Source organism: Nycticebus coucang, chromosome 17 (genome assembly GCF_027406575.1).
Source record: "Nycticebus coucang isolate mNycCou1 chromosome 17, mNycCou1.pri, whole genome shotgun sequence".
NCBI classification, from domain to species: Eukaryota; Metazoa; Chordata; class Mammalia; order Primates; family Lorisidae; genus Nycticebus; species Nycticebus coucang.
Window position 1 is genome coordinate 51,916,469 of NC_069796.1, and position 15,340 is coordinate 51,931,808.

Sequence of the window (15,340 nt, forward strand, 5' to 3'; positions counted from 1 at the left end):
AGTAGCAAAGTGGAGTAGGACTCAGGCCCTCTGGCTTCTTAGCATTTCCTTTCCCATTTCAGGAGAAACAATCCTAGATGCAAGGTGTCAGCCTTGTCCAATGACTCAAGGATGGGAAAGATTTGCAAATACAGCCTCTGGTACAAAAAAATCCATCCTCAACCAACATCAAACACATATCTTAGGAGAAAGGGGCTACCAAGAAGCCTGACCATGACTCTTCCCAGATGGCTTTGCATCTTAGCGCAAAGGAATATATCAGCAAAGGAGGAGTCAGACACAGAGTCATACAAGGCAGATGCCAGTGGGATGAAGTGATCTTCCCAGGCCTCCTCACAACCCTGCACTGGGACATCTCTCCCACCGTGCCATGGTGCACTGAGCCTGACACATGGAGGCCATCGGAGGTCACTAGGGTTCAGTGTGACGCCGAGTCTCTGGAGACCAGAGATGTGATGCAGAGATGTGGAGTGGAGCAAACCCAGCTCTCCTGCTGTCTATGCCAGGCTGTTCTGAGCAGCAGGCCACGGCTCCTAACTCAAGGTCAGGAGAATCCTTCCTGCTCATCAAAGTCAGTTATATTGTGAAAAATGCCCATTACGCGTTTGTGCAGGGCATGGCTCCATCCAACATCTCTCCTGGGCCAGAGTCTATCATTCTTTCTCTCCTAGATTCTTGAAATTTGGGGGTCAGGCCTGTTGGCTTTTGCCTTATTGTATAGGTTAGAATTAACAAGAAACAGAAACTTTTACCAAAGATATTATGATTTGTTCTCTGTAGGGGGGAGGGGAAAGTGGTGTAGGGACTAAAAATTTGGAAAACAATACACATTTTACCTCCTTTTTGAAAGGTCTCAAGTACAGTATTAGCATATTGAAGGTTCTGAGAATTCCTATGACACACGATTTTGCTTGATTTTGATAGGTCTGGCATTTCCCAACTTTTTTTTGACTTTGGGACCTGTGTTTCACTAATTGCCTTCTGTGCAAAACAGTCTGGCAAGTGATGTCTCAGCCCCTTTGATGGATAAAGGATTCATTAATACACATAGGATAGACGACATGGCTGGAAAATCACCTTCCTGGCTCAGGTAGCCCATCTCTCTGGAAAAGTACTAAATTATCCCAAACCCTGTAAAAATCCATTTTAATAGCCCTAAGAAGCAACTGTGGAACTAATCTGAACCTGCCCAGTCTGGGGTGAGTTCCCAAGGGAGAGCTGGCTGGGAACCATAGCCTGGCACCAGACTTATTGTACCAGGAGCCCTGGCCAGCCAGCAGCCACCCAGTGTGTGTCTGCACTTGTTTTTCCTTCCTTTCCCTGCTCCTTTTAGAACACAGCTGAATGACTCCAGTCTCTCAGTCCTGCTCCCAGCCAGCAGTGGACCCCTCAAAGTATGGCCAACTCCTCTCCCACTGCCTTGATAAACAACCCCCTCCAAGCTGGGAACCACAGCACTGGGCTGTTTTTCTCCCTCGTGCACCCCAGGAAACCTCTCCTCTTTGCCTGGGCTTCCTTCCCAGGGTCTTGGTTGAAACTCATTTTAAACCCATCCTTAGCCCAGTTAGTCACCTGAAGAAAAAGAGACTCACAGAAGGCCCCAGATGAAAGACTCTTTAATCCCGTGTCTCTTTGAGTTTTGTTTTTAGCAGGAAAACTTTATTTTCTATATTTACGTAGAATGTACCAGTTAATAGAACAGATAAATAAGGACATTTTTGGCAGGCTTGTTTATTATAGCAAACCCTGGAAAGAAAACTAACTGTTCATCAGGAAACAGGTTTAATAAAATTATATTGAAATCATACAATGGAATACTATTCAGCCATCTAAAAGCATGAGGCACCTCCCTATAAAAATAGCAAAAGTTCTGAGAAAATTCTTATTTTATGGGGACAATATTTGGTTAACAATTCCATTTTAGGGCAAAGACCAAGATTACTACTTGTTTTGTTAAAATTTACCACCTCCCATTCAAATTTGTCGAATGTTTATTTGGGTCTTAAATATAGAAACCAAGCATCCAGGCTTGTCTAGAACTGAAGAGCTTCCTGAGATATAAGACTTTATGTGCTAAAACTGAGAAAGTCCTGAGCAAAGAGTTGGTCACCCATGCTTAACAGAAGTTAAGTTGGTAACCCATGCTTAACAGAAATCAACATATTGGGTGGTGCCTGTGGCTCAATGGAGTAAGGCATCAGCCCCATATGCCAGAGGTGGCAGGTTCAAACCCAGCCCTGGCCAAAAACTGCAAAAAAAAAAAAAAAAAGTCCCAGAAATCAACATATTATTTTAGAAAGAATAGGTAAATAATTACTAATTTTAGCCCATGTTAACAAGCCAGCATATTCACAAAATTGACATTGAACCAGTATTTATACTTTAAATAAAGGGCCAAAATTATATGGACTAATATATGAAACATGAAACCATCAAAATATAGTGAAAAGTACGGGGGTGGGGGTGGGGGAAGCAAGGTAAAGAACAGTGTGTTAAGTGTGCTCCCATTTTTAAATTTTTTTCTCTCTCTCATTTTTTCTTCCCCCAAAGGTCAGAGCAGGGGAGCAATGGAGATTTATCCACACAATTAAATGAAGTTTGCTATGGTGCATATTGCAAGGGTACATGTCAAATCTATTAAGTATGAGTATAAATGTCTTAACACAATAATTAAGTAAATGAAGTGAAGGCTATATTAACTAGTGTGATGTAAGCATTCCAAATCATGTTTAAAATCAGCACATTATACCCCATAAATGCACTAATGTATACATGATCTATGTGTTTATGACTCAATAAAAAAATTAAAAAAAAAAAGATTTACTATAATATGGCCTACCTTTTATACAATCTTAAAAATAAATCCTTAAATTACTACACTGTTCAACAATGAAAACTCTTTCGTCAAAGATCAGAAAAATGAAACAAAATTCCCTATGTTCAAACTTTTATTTCTGTTTATGAATACACCTAGTATGTGTCTGTTTATATATATAATATTTCTCTCTATTTATATGTGTATACACCTGAAAAAAAGCCCATCAAAATAAATCCTATTTCATTAGCCTACTTATAAATATTACTCTCTCCCTAAAAAATTTAACATTCTGCAGTCATACTGTTTAGACTATATGTATTTTAGACTCTAAAACAAGATAGCTTTTAAACAGTTCCTTAAATTGTTGCACTATTTTACAGCTTAAATTATGTTGTCAACAGTTAACAAAATAAAATAAAATTCCATAAAAATAAACAAATAAATGAAGTCTGCGACTTCTTGTCCATTTGTACGTGTACACCCCATCATAAGAAAATGGCTGTGCTATTTCTCACCAAATGTTGAGGATATGCCTGTGATGGTCTGACTTAAAATACAGACATATGTTTGGCATAAGAAAACTGATCCTCGTCACCCTGGAGAGGACACTTGAAAGAGGTAAAAAGCCATTCCCCAGAGCTCATGCTAGTTAAACAGGAGAGGCCTGCGTGATCACCAATCAGAAGAGGCAACCCAGATGTGTTCAGGTTCACTGGCAGAGGAAAAGCACAGACTGATGTCAGTTGGCCTCCAAAATAAAAGCTCACAAAGTAGATAGTCCAAACAGAAGGCGTGGGTCTGCCGGCTGCTTCCCACATGGGTAAGTATAGTCAGACACTCCTGTGTAAGGATGATAGGTGGTTCCGAGAGAAACAGCTCTTTTGATCTTGTCTTTCATTCACATAGATAATTCCTGAAAGATGCATCTGGAATTGGTAATAAGAACCTCTGAGGAGGAAGACCATGGATCTGAAATGAACAGAATATTTATTTCCTATTATACATTATTTTGAATTGGCAACATTTTCATGTTTATATATATAAACTCCTTTTTTGGAAAAATTTATGAAATATTTCAAGCATATAAAGCAAGTATAGTGATTACAAAATTAACATCTCCTGGCTTTGACAAATTTTGCCCCAGGTGGTTTAGACAACTCTGGTTCTGTCTCTGAAGAAACAACATACAGGGTTCAGCGCCCAAAGCACAGTGGTTACAAGACCAACCATATACACAGAGGCTGGCAGGTTCGAAATCGGGCCAGGCCAGCTAAACAACAATGAACAACTGCAAAAAAAAAAAAAAAAAGCCAGGCATTGTGGCAGGTGCCTGTAGTCCCATCTACCTGGGAGGCTGAGGCAAGAGAATTGCTTGAGCCCAAGAGTTTGAGGTTGCTGTGAGCTGTGATGCTACAGCACTCTACCCAGGGTGACAAAGTGAGTCTGTCTCAAAAAACAAAATAAAACAAAAAACAACATACAAGCCAGGCATGGTGGCTCAGACCTATAATCCTAGCATTCTGTGAGGCTGAGGTGGGTGGATTGCCTGAGCTGGAGTGAGATCGTCTCCACTAAAAATAGAAAAAACAGCTGGGCATTGTGGTAAGCGCCTATAGTCCCAGCTACTTAGGAGGCTATGGCAGGAGGATCGCTTGAGCCCAATAATTTGAGGTTGCTGTGAGCTATGATGCCACAGCACTCAACCCAGGGTGACAAAGTGAAACTCTGTCTCAAAAGAAAATAAAAATTATAAAAAAGGAACAAAATACACACACATATATAATTGAAACCCAGTCCTATTCCTCATTTTCTCTATGAAAGTAACCACCACCCTAAATTTGGGGTTTATCATTCCTGTACATGTTTATACTTTTAACATATAATATGCCCCCAAACAACATAGAGTAGATTTTATTTTTTTATTTTTAATCTTTTTTTTTATTATTGAGGAATCATTGAAGGTATAGAGTAGATTTTAATTCTGCCTGCTACCCTGTTTCCCCAAAAATAAGACAGTGTCTTATTTTAAGGTGTGCTCCCAAAGATGTGCTAGGTCTTATTTTCAGGGGACGCCTTATCTTTCGTGTAAGTAGGTCTTATTTTCAGAGGATGTCTTATTTTCGGGGAAACAGGGTACATTTGACTGATATATAAACATAGTGTAACACATATATATCACTGCTTTTATTTTTCTGGTCTCCTTGGAGAGACATTTAGTTTTTTTGTTTTGTTTTGTATGACTTTTTCTGATTTTTTTTCCCAATAAAAATTTTCTATTAAAAATTTTTCTGACTGGGTGGCGCCTGTGGCTCAAGGAGTAGGGCGCCGGTCCCATATGCCGGAGGTGGCGGGTTCAAACCTACCCCTGGCCAAAAAAAACCAAAAAAAGTAAAAATAAAAAAAATTAAAAAAAAATTTTTTCTGACTTTTTCTGATTTTTTTTCTATTAAAAAACAGTGGATACAAAAATAATCATCAACATTTGCTAAAACCATGAGGTGAAGAGCTGATGGGAAGTTTATACTAGATGGATTAGGCCGACAATATGTGAATCTACCCCTGAATCTCAGCATTATAAGGAGAGAGACGTATGTGCCACCTGATGACATAAGAGGGTGTCGTGGCACCACGTACGAAAGGCTGTCAACAAAAAATCAAAGGTAACTCTGATCAAGCCTAAACCTAACCACCATTTTACAGAAAATTCAGGAAACTGAGGACTGTATTGTAAGACTTTTTTTTGGAGACAGTCTCACTCTGTTGCCCAGTCTAGAGTATAGTGAGTGGTGTCATCATAGCTCACTGCAACCTCAAACAGCTGGGTTCAAGAGATCCTCCTGCCTCAGCCTCCCCCATAGCTGGGACTATGGGCACCTGCCACAATGCCAGGCTAACACTTTATCCCTAATAGAGACAAGATCTTGCTCTTGCTTAGGCTGATCTCTAACTCCTCACCTTAAGCAATCCTTTTGCCTCTGCCTCCTAGAGTTGTGGATTACAGGTGTAAACCACCACACCTGGCCATAAGAGACTCTTGTACAAAAAACCCAAGTTCCTTAGCAAATAATTTGCAAGGAAAAAAAAAAGGTAGGGATGCTACAGACTAAAAGACTTAAAAAACATACCAACCAAATGGAATGGACAGACTTTGTTTTTTTTTTTTTTGTAGAGACAGAGTCTCACTTTATGGCCCTCGGTAGAGTGCCGTGGCCTCACACAGCTCACAGCAACCTCCAACTCCTGGGCTTAAGTGATTCTCTTGCCTCAGCCTCCCGAGCAGCTGGGACTACAGGCGCCCGCCACAACGCCCGGCTATTTTTTGGTTGCAGTTTGGCCGGGGCCGGGTTTGAACCCGCCACCCTCGGTATATGGGGCCGGCGCCTTACCGACTGAGCCACAGGCGCCGCCCGGAATGGACAGACTTTGTTAAACGAAAGGTTAAAAAAAAAAAATTAAAAAGAGGAAATTTGAACACTGTATATTTTCTGATATTAAGAAATTCAAACAAAATTTTAAGTGTCATAAGGTTAGGTTTCAGTTTTTCAAAAAGTCCTTATCTTTTAGAAATATGATGATGAAATAATGTGGTTCCTGGTACGTGGTTCTGTTTCAGAACAATCCAGTGGGGAGCAGGCAGAGGAAGGTGCACAAAACAGGCTGTGAGTTTGGTAATTATTGAAGCTGGGTGATCAGTGTATGGCTTTCATGATACTATTCAGTTGCATTCATATATTTCTGAAAACTTCCATAATAAAACATTTAAATAAAATCCAACTAGTTAATTTTAACAAAGAAGAAAAGAAGTCTTCTGAGGAATGTGCTAGAGGGCTAGAGCCCCACCAATGGCTCCTCCCTTTTCCCTGAAGTCCTTCTATAGAACCCCAGGTGTCCATTGAACACAATTTAAAATCATTGAACTAGCCATGAATTAATAAATTCTTTCTTTCTCTCCTTCTTTCTCTCTTTCTCCTCCTCCTCCTTCTTTTTCTTTTTTTTGAGATAATCTCACTCTGTTGCCCTGGGTAGAGTGTCATGCCATCATAGCTCACAGCAACCTCAAACTCTTGGGCTCAAGCAATCCTCTTGCCTCAGCCTCCTGAGTAGGTGGGACCACAGGCGCCCACCACAACGCCTGGCTGTTTTTTCTATTTTTAGTAGAGACAGGAGTCTCACTCTTACTCAGGCTGGTCTTGAACTCTTGAACTCAGACAATCCACCCACCTTGGCCTCCCAGAGTGCTAGGATTACAGGTGTGAGCCACCTTGCATGGTCAACAATTTTTTTCTGTAAAGGGCAAGATAGTAAACATTCCAGGCTTTGTGGACTATATGGTTTTTGTTGCAACTACCCAACTCCATCATTACAGTGTGGAAGCAGCTACAGGTAGATGAATAGGGCTGTGTTTCAAAAACTTTATTTGCAAAGACAGATGGCAGTTGGATTTGGCACACAGGCTATAGTTTGCCAACCCTTGATCTAATCCAAGCCCTTCCTTTTACAGATGGGAAACCGATATGTAAAGGGTTAAAGTGGCTCAAAATCACACACACACACACACACACACACACGCACACTCACAGGACCTTGTGAAAGCAGCTACTGTAGATGCCAGGACCTGACTTTAGGCCTGTGATATCTTTGGTGTAAAGGGCAGATGAAGGTAAGGGAAACCAAGGCTTCTTTGATCAGTTAGGGTAAGGTGCCACTGTGTAAATCCAGTAAGCCCAATGTAACAGGAACTGTAACAAAAACAAAGGTTATTTAATTCTCTTACAGAAACAAAGAGATGGCCTAGGTCTGGAAATAGATGGCCGAGGTCTCATATTTAGAATCCATTATCTGCAGAGACCCAGGTACCATTTGCAGCCCACAACCTCTTCTCCCCTCTAGGTCACATCATGAACCACACAGTGCTGGAGCTCAGCCCCTGCATTCTTATTGCATGAAGAGGAAGAGGGCTTTCGAATTGTATCAGCTCATATTATTAATGAGCCTCTCTGGAATTCTCTTGCATCTCATTAGTCAGAACATAGTCACATGCCATTGTCAGGGGAAAAGGAACCTGGGAAACATCATCTTTATTTTAGGTTGTAATGTGCCCACCTATAAATTTGGTTACATTACTAAAGAAAAAGGAATAAAAGACTTTTGAAGTTACTTAGATGAATGTGAGCTGGTCATCTCCACCTGATAACACTTCTGGCCTGCAGTACTGAGTGACCATGACGAAGCAGCATGGACAGGTGGAACAAGCATCCCAGCTGTCCTCACTGCTCTACACAAACTCAGTCAAGTTCACCTTCCTGCTGTTTCGCTTTACTGGCTCACAATGAAAGAGCTTTACCCATTCACAGTGAAATACTGGGAGACCTGATACCTCATCTGAGTTCAGTTGTGGGGAATGGGCATCACCTGAGCTCAGAAAGAGACTTCATCAGGTGCTTACAGAAGGGTTGGAAGGGCTGTGGGAAGGGACTGAGGCTGGCTGGGCTTCCAGGAATGACGTTCAGAGCAGTGCAGGTGAACTGGCCACCAGGGGAGCAGCCACGTTGCTGCCATCAGAAAAACAGGATAGTAGGGGGTGGCAGCCGGACCACGAAGTCTGAGCACACTCTGCCACAGTTGTGATCCAAAGGATTGAGAAGCCATAGCCACAGCCACCTCTCTACATGTACAAAGGTACTAGACACAGGGACACTACTGCCAAGTAACCTGAAGTCTCCAGGCTAGGCTGGGACAGCCAAAATCTGCAGAACAGTGGCTCTTCATGATTTTCACCTTCCACCTAGCAGAAGCAAATCTAACTGACGAAACCTAATTTTCGGTGAGAACCTTAGCTACAAGGAAATCAGGTGAATGTAGGGTTTGGCTTTCCCACCTTGCACATGGGAAAGCACACAGGAAAGAGACTGATGCCAGTGAACTGTATGAGCCACTCTGTGGGAGATTAGCCTGAACAAATTAAGGCATGTTCTCAGACATTAGAATCAGTATGCTTGTCAGCTATTAAGTATTTCCCAGCCATATAAACAAGCAAGAAGGGACAAATGCTCTTAGAAGAATTCCAAAGAGTATATTTCAAATAATAGATGTAGATTCTTCCCCTCCTGGGAAGTGGAGTTTACCTCCCCAAGCACCCTTGGCTGCCCTTCTTCGTGACTTGCTTCCTGAGGATACGGCATGAAAGGGGAAAATGTTAACTTTATCTGGAGGAGCCCGGTAAACACAAGCTTCACAATCAGATCAAAGCTAACAATGACAGTGACAGGCTATGTTGATATCGCACCCTGAGTTGACGTGATAAAGACACTTTATCTGTTGTGTTCTTCCCCGACAGCAGTTGAGTAGTGTGAAAATCATCAAACCCAATTAGAGGGACAGTCTAGAAAATACATGCCCAGTATTCTTGAAAACTACCAAAGTCATTAAAAACAAAGAATGATGGATAAAATGTCAAAGATCAGAGGAAATTAAGAAGACCCGATGACTCAGTGTAATGTGGTACACTGGGTTGGATTCTCGAACAAAACGGGACATTCATGGGAAAACTGGTGAACTCTAAACAGCATTCGGAGTTCAGTTGATAACAATGCACCAAGGAGCTTTGGTACCAGGTACCAATTAGATCAGTTTTGACAAATATACCACAGTTTTGTAAGATATTAATATTAGAGGAAGCTGAGGAAACTCTCTGTATTACCCTTGCAATTGACTGTAAATCTAAAATTATTCCAAAATTTAAAGTTAATTTTTATAAAAAGGGGATAAATGTTGCTCTGAGATGGAAATGAAATTTGATGTAAAAATATGTTCATGAACTATTTAGTCAGTGAATGAAATAGGTTATAAAACATCAATATGAATGAAATAGTAGGTTAACCCTGATTATGTGCTTACCGCAAGCTAGACTCTGCTAAATGATTCAATTCTCAGAACACCCTATGATGTAAACGCTATTATCCTCAGCCTAAATATTTTCAATAATTTATAAATATATGAAGCTAGGATTGAACACACACAAGCTCCAGAGCCTGAGGTTTGAGATAGTACTAGATATCACCATTTATGCTTCCTTATACTGTATGTATTTATGTAAACCCCCAAAAGACATACTCCAAACGGAGAGGGTTTTCCTTGTTATATGGAGATTATGAGGAGAGAGGCTGTTATACAAATGAGATTTATTTTTTTACAATTATCCTCTATTGTTATAGTTAGATGTTTCCATTAATAATAACAACAAATGAGAGAATTGCACTTCTTACTTCTAAGCCCCATACAGTTTTAACTCTCTTGAATCCCAAGGCCCCTGACATCTCTGAAGATTTGGTCTGAGGAGAGGCAGAAGCCTGAGGTGGTGGCAAGAGGGTCACTTAGCCTGGAGGGGCAGTTTGAGCTTTTAGAGGCTCTAGGCCGCACTTCCAATCTTGGCAGTGTCCTTCCCCCTCCAGCCCTCCTTGCCATTTCAATGGCTTTTCTGGCCTCTCTAATTACTAGGAGCATAGAGAGAACCACAGCTAATGTTTAGGCAAAGAAGGAGTTGTGTACCCACAACTTTTACCAAATTGGACCTTGGAAGGAATAGTGACTAAGGAAAGCATAGGGCCCAGTCCTTTTACAAAGTGGCAAGATTCAGAGACACGTTCTTAAAAGCATAAAATAGAGAAGCTGCATTGAGTGAGCACCTGCCACGGGTTTTCTATGCACATTGCTCATAAGCTGGGTGCCATCCAGAGTCCCCAGAGAACAGAGCAGCCTGCTAGATTCCCTATATGTGATGACTTCGGGCTCTCTCAGCTCAGTCCAGCTCTCTCCAGTGAAAGCCCACAACTGCCTGGCCTTTTCCAGGTTTCTCGGCTTACACTATCAAAAATCCATCAACTGAGGGTTAGATCAGGTGGTCCTGGTAATTCATAACTCTGCCCCTGAAGAGTGGCTCTTGGAGGGAATTCAGGATATTCCTTGTGGGGTAGAACAAGGAGGGAGGATAAGGATGGGAAACCACCTGGGAAGAGTTACATTTCCACTAGTTAGGACAGACCTCGCCCATCTGAAGAACTGCCAAGCAGCTAAGGGTGGGTTCAACTTCAGAACTTCCCCTGGCAGAGCTGTCCAGAGAAAGAAGCTGAGGTGTGTAGGTGAGCAGCCAGGTCTCCTCCATTTCTGAGATCCTACAATGATGGTTAGAAGAGCCAAGCTGAGCTCCTTCCATGTGCCTGCATCATCTCACTTTGCTCTAAGAAGGTATTCTTCTCACTGCGCAGATGAGAAAAGTAAGCTCCTCGACATTGGAGCTACTTGCCCAAGTTCACACAGCTGGTACACTGTCTGCAAAGCCTGTGTTCTTATCCCAAGACAGCCTGCTTCTGGGTGTCTGGGGATCTATTACTCTCAAAGGATTAAGATCCTAAGCAGTCTATGAGAAACAGACCAATGGGAAATGGCACCCTTATTTCCCGAGGCTTTGATATTTTATTTCAAGACTCTAGTCTGTAGTCATGAGATTTGTCCCTAGGGACATAGAGACTTTCCCTCCCTTGGGAAGCAGATGAGAAAACTTGTCCACTTAAACTATATGGTCACAAACCCTAAAGACATAGGAATCTAAAAGCAGCTCTGATGGACACTCTTAAGAAATTACAGACTTGGGCTTTTTAAGAGACTCTCACTAATTAAAGGAGAATGCCATGGAGAAAGGGTGGTGACCTGAACAACTGTCCATCTCCCACACGGCACAATCCTTGAGGTTTCATTTTTACTTTTCATAGTCTGCCAGGGTTGAAAAGATCTAGATCTGAAGTTTTTCAAACTTCAAGTGATATAACTGTGAAACTTTGGGGTCAAACAAAACTATTTATGGAGTGCCATTATGAAGAATTAGGGGGGTGGCGCCTGTGGCTCAAGGAGTAGGGTGCTGGCCCCATATACCAGAGGTGGTGGGTTCAAACTCAGCCCTGGTCAAAAATGGAAAAAAAAAAAAAAATTAGGTACACGATGATCTTATTATATACAATACTCATGGGAGGTACTACAATATTATAATCTACACTTTCCAGATGAGGAAACAGTTGCAGAAAATAATTGGAAATTTTTCCAAGTTAACAGTTATTGATTTTGGAGGCGGGGGGGGGGAGTTTTATTCAGATCTGCTGAAGTCCAAAATGTGGCTTAATACTGGTGGGCTGCAGGAGGAAGCCCAGTAGATAAAATGATGAGCTGAGCTGTTTTGGTTTGTACTTGGGTGTGTTGGGTTGGAAGAATCCAGCCCATTGGTGGTTCAGCCCAGTGAGGTTCCCACAGGTGCCCTGTGTGGCCCCTGGGGAACCTCACTAACACCAGAACAGTTTAAAAAACAGGGAATAATTCAAATGTCCATCAACAGAGGACTGAATTACAACTTGCGGTATATCTAGATGATGGAATACTTACTACTCAATGATAAAAAGAAATGAACTACTGATACCTACAACATAGATAAATATCAAAAGAATTATGCGGAAATAAAAAATCCAGATGAAAATGAGTACACACTGTGATTGCATTTATATAAAATTCTAGAAAATGCAAACAAAGCAGATCAGTGGTTATCTGGGGATGGGGAGAGGAGACATTACCAAGGGGTGTGAGGAAACTTTTGAGATGATTAATATGGTCACTATCTTGATTGTGGTGATGTTTTCACAAGTGTGTGTGTGTAAATATATGCATTAAAAATTACATATTTAAGTATGTAGTTTACTGAATAAAATTCTACCTCAAAAAACCTGTTAAAAACTAAAACTCAAAAATCAAACAGGTTATCACATTCACCTCAGATGTGAAAGGTCCCCAGTTCAAAATTGGGTGGGAACACACACACCATCAAATTGGCTGGGCATGGTGGCTCACACTTATAATCCTAGCACTTTGGGAGGCCAAGGCAGGAGGATCGCTTGAGGCAAGAATTTAAGATCAACCTAGTCAGCATAACAAGACTTTGTCTCTATAAATATAACAGAAAAATTAGGCAGGTGTGAGTGGCACACACCTATAGTCCCACCTCCTCAGATGGCTGGGGTGGGAAGATGGCTTGAGCTTAGGAGTTTGAGGTTGCAGAGAGCTATGGTGATGCCACTGCACTCTTGCCTGGGGACACAAGACCCTGTCTCAAAAAATGTCACAAGTGGCTTCTCTCCAGTTGTGAGGTTAGTACAGAACAAGCCATGGTCCTGGCCACTATGGCCTGTTAGGCCAAGAAAGACAAAGTTGGTGGAAGCTTTGCGCCATCAAGCACGAAAACAATGGACAGCTGCTGGGAACCCCCCAGGGCTGGCTTCAGGCTGCTGTACTCGAATCCTTGACAGAAATATAAACCTGCTGAAAGGATTACAGCAGAGTGACAAGATAATCTATTCCTCTGGAAAATTAACTCAACCAATACCTATGAGCACCTACCATGAGTGAGGGTCTGTCCTAGTTCATACCTTACAGAGACGAAGTAAGGATGGAATGAGACAAATGCAGGGCATGACCCTTAATAAGCTCCCCCCAAATAGTAGCCACTACTCATCCACCAACTGTTTCCCAGGAGTTTGTTCTGTGTGCAGAGGGAATCGATGCTTGGCCTGATCTGGAGGATGGGAAAGATAAGTGGACAAAAAGCTTTGGCACAACATCGAAGCTTTCAAGACAAATGCTTTTGGGGTCCAAGAGAAGAAATGTATTACTTCCAGCTGTGGCAAGGTTTCCTTTTCTTACATGTGGTATGTAAGAGGGAAAGGATTTTGGACATGGAAAGAGGGCGGGCAGCAGGTGTCATTCACAGCAACATGAACAAAACAGGACACCTTGAGAGCAGACTGGCTGCAGTGAGAAGAGGGAGAGGCTGGGCAGGTAGGCAGGGACCAGGTACTCGAGGAAGCCCTGACTGACATGTAGACACATCTGCAGCTCACGCCCACCCCTGCACAAGTCTGAGCTCTGGTGTGTGATCTCGTTAGCTCCAGGACAGGCAGAAGGGCCGCAGCAGTTGTGGGAGCTTCCCCAACTCCTCTGGAGCCTCCAGGAACAGAACCAACAGAGAATAGTCAAAAGAAATAAACTCCTCTGATCACTTGCTCTAAGAAGCACCAGTGTTTCCTGGGTCAGCCAACCTGATCCAGGTGTCCTGGGGAAAATAAAAATGGAAAAAATCCTCATGTTTGTCCTGCCAGAGCCCACAGAAACTGCCAAACTTCTCTGGGGATGCACAAGTCCAAAAGACAGTGCCATCTGGTGGCTAAGAAGCCCATATACCTTGAGGGTTGGGAAAGAGTCCCTGTGCCCCCAGGGGACCATAAAGGCAGAAATGTCCCTGAGACTTAGATCTTTCATAACAGGACCAAAACTATACTAGCATACCAGTTTAGAGTTGAAATAGTCTTATTTCTGCCTAGTAAGTACCGTGAGGTGCAGGTCTTATGCATTGTGCAGACAAGGAAACTGCCTCTAGGAGAGATTAGGGACTGGTTCAAAGCTATGGCTGGCCAAGTGCTGAGCCAGGTTTTATCCCAGAGTCCAGCAGTGTTGGGTCTCCAGTAAGGGCCCCAAAAATGGTTAAAGCAGTGGTTTTCAACATGTCCCCAAGACCTTTCAGAAGGTACATGAGATAAAAGCAACTTCTGTAAGATGCCTTTTCCTTTCTCCTAGAAATTGCCTGGTGACATTTTCCAGAGTCTAAGTGACATGCAATGACCTCATTTAGTCCAAATGGCAAATGGAGTATGAACTTGGGTATTCCTGTGTTTTAAAAATTCCCATTTTAATTTCTATTAAAATTCTACTCCTATTCCTATTTTAATTTCTAATATAGCATAACCCACACAACTATATGGGTTAGATCTCAAATGCTGTTTGAGATCCTTAATAATTTTTAAGAGTACTTCAGTTTGAGAACTTCTTTGAAGAACTTTTTAAAAATTTTAAGTTACATAAATTAAAACATTCCCTTTGTTTTGACATAATGGAACTCTGTTAAGTACTAATTCTTAACCTGACTGGAACTCTACTTGTCATTTCTACAGATCTTTGACTTATGAAATATATAAAAATAAGTAGAAAACATTTTCTGAGTGATTTCTCACTGGTGAGCACTCCTCTAACTGGTTCATAAGCATTTAATCCCTACAATCACCATTTGCAGTAGATGCTGTTATCACAGTTAATACCTGTAGACACTGAGGGGCTAAGCAGCCCAGCTAGAGATGGGCGGAGTTTGCACTCTGTCCCAGGCAGTCTGACTCCAGACTCTTCCCACTATTCCAACTGTCTTAACATTTTTTTTTTTTTTAGAGACAGAGTCTCACTTTATTGCCCTTGGTAGAGTGCCATGGTGTCACAGCTCACAGCAACCTCCAAGTCCTGGGCTTAGGCAATTCTCTTCCCTTAGCCCCCTGAGTAGCTGGGACTACAGAAGCCCACCAGAACTCCTGGCTATTTTTTTGTTGCAGTTTGGCCGGGGCTGGGTTCGAACCTGCCACCCTTGGTATATAGGGCCAGCGCCCC

General features: G+C 42.1%; 1 long non-coding RNA gene across 1 annotated transcript; it reads right to left on the reverse strand.

Annotated features, from left to right (window-relative positions):
- Positions 1-1,629: 1,629 nt before the first annotated feature.
- On the reverse strand, positions 1,630-7,566 carry LOC128568940 (uncharacterized). The gene is made up of 2 exons (XR_008375247.1): positions 7,397-7,566; positions 1,630-3,787 (listed from the first exon to the last, which is right to left on the reverse strand). It is a non-coding gene; the product is annotated as an uncharacterized LOC128568940 (long non-coding RNA).
- Positions 7,567-15,340: the final 7,774 nt, after the last annotated feature.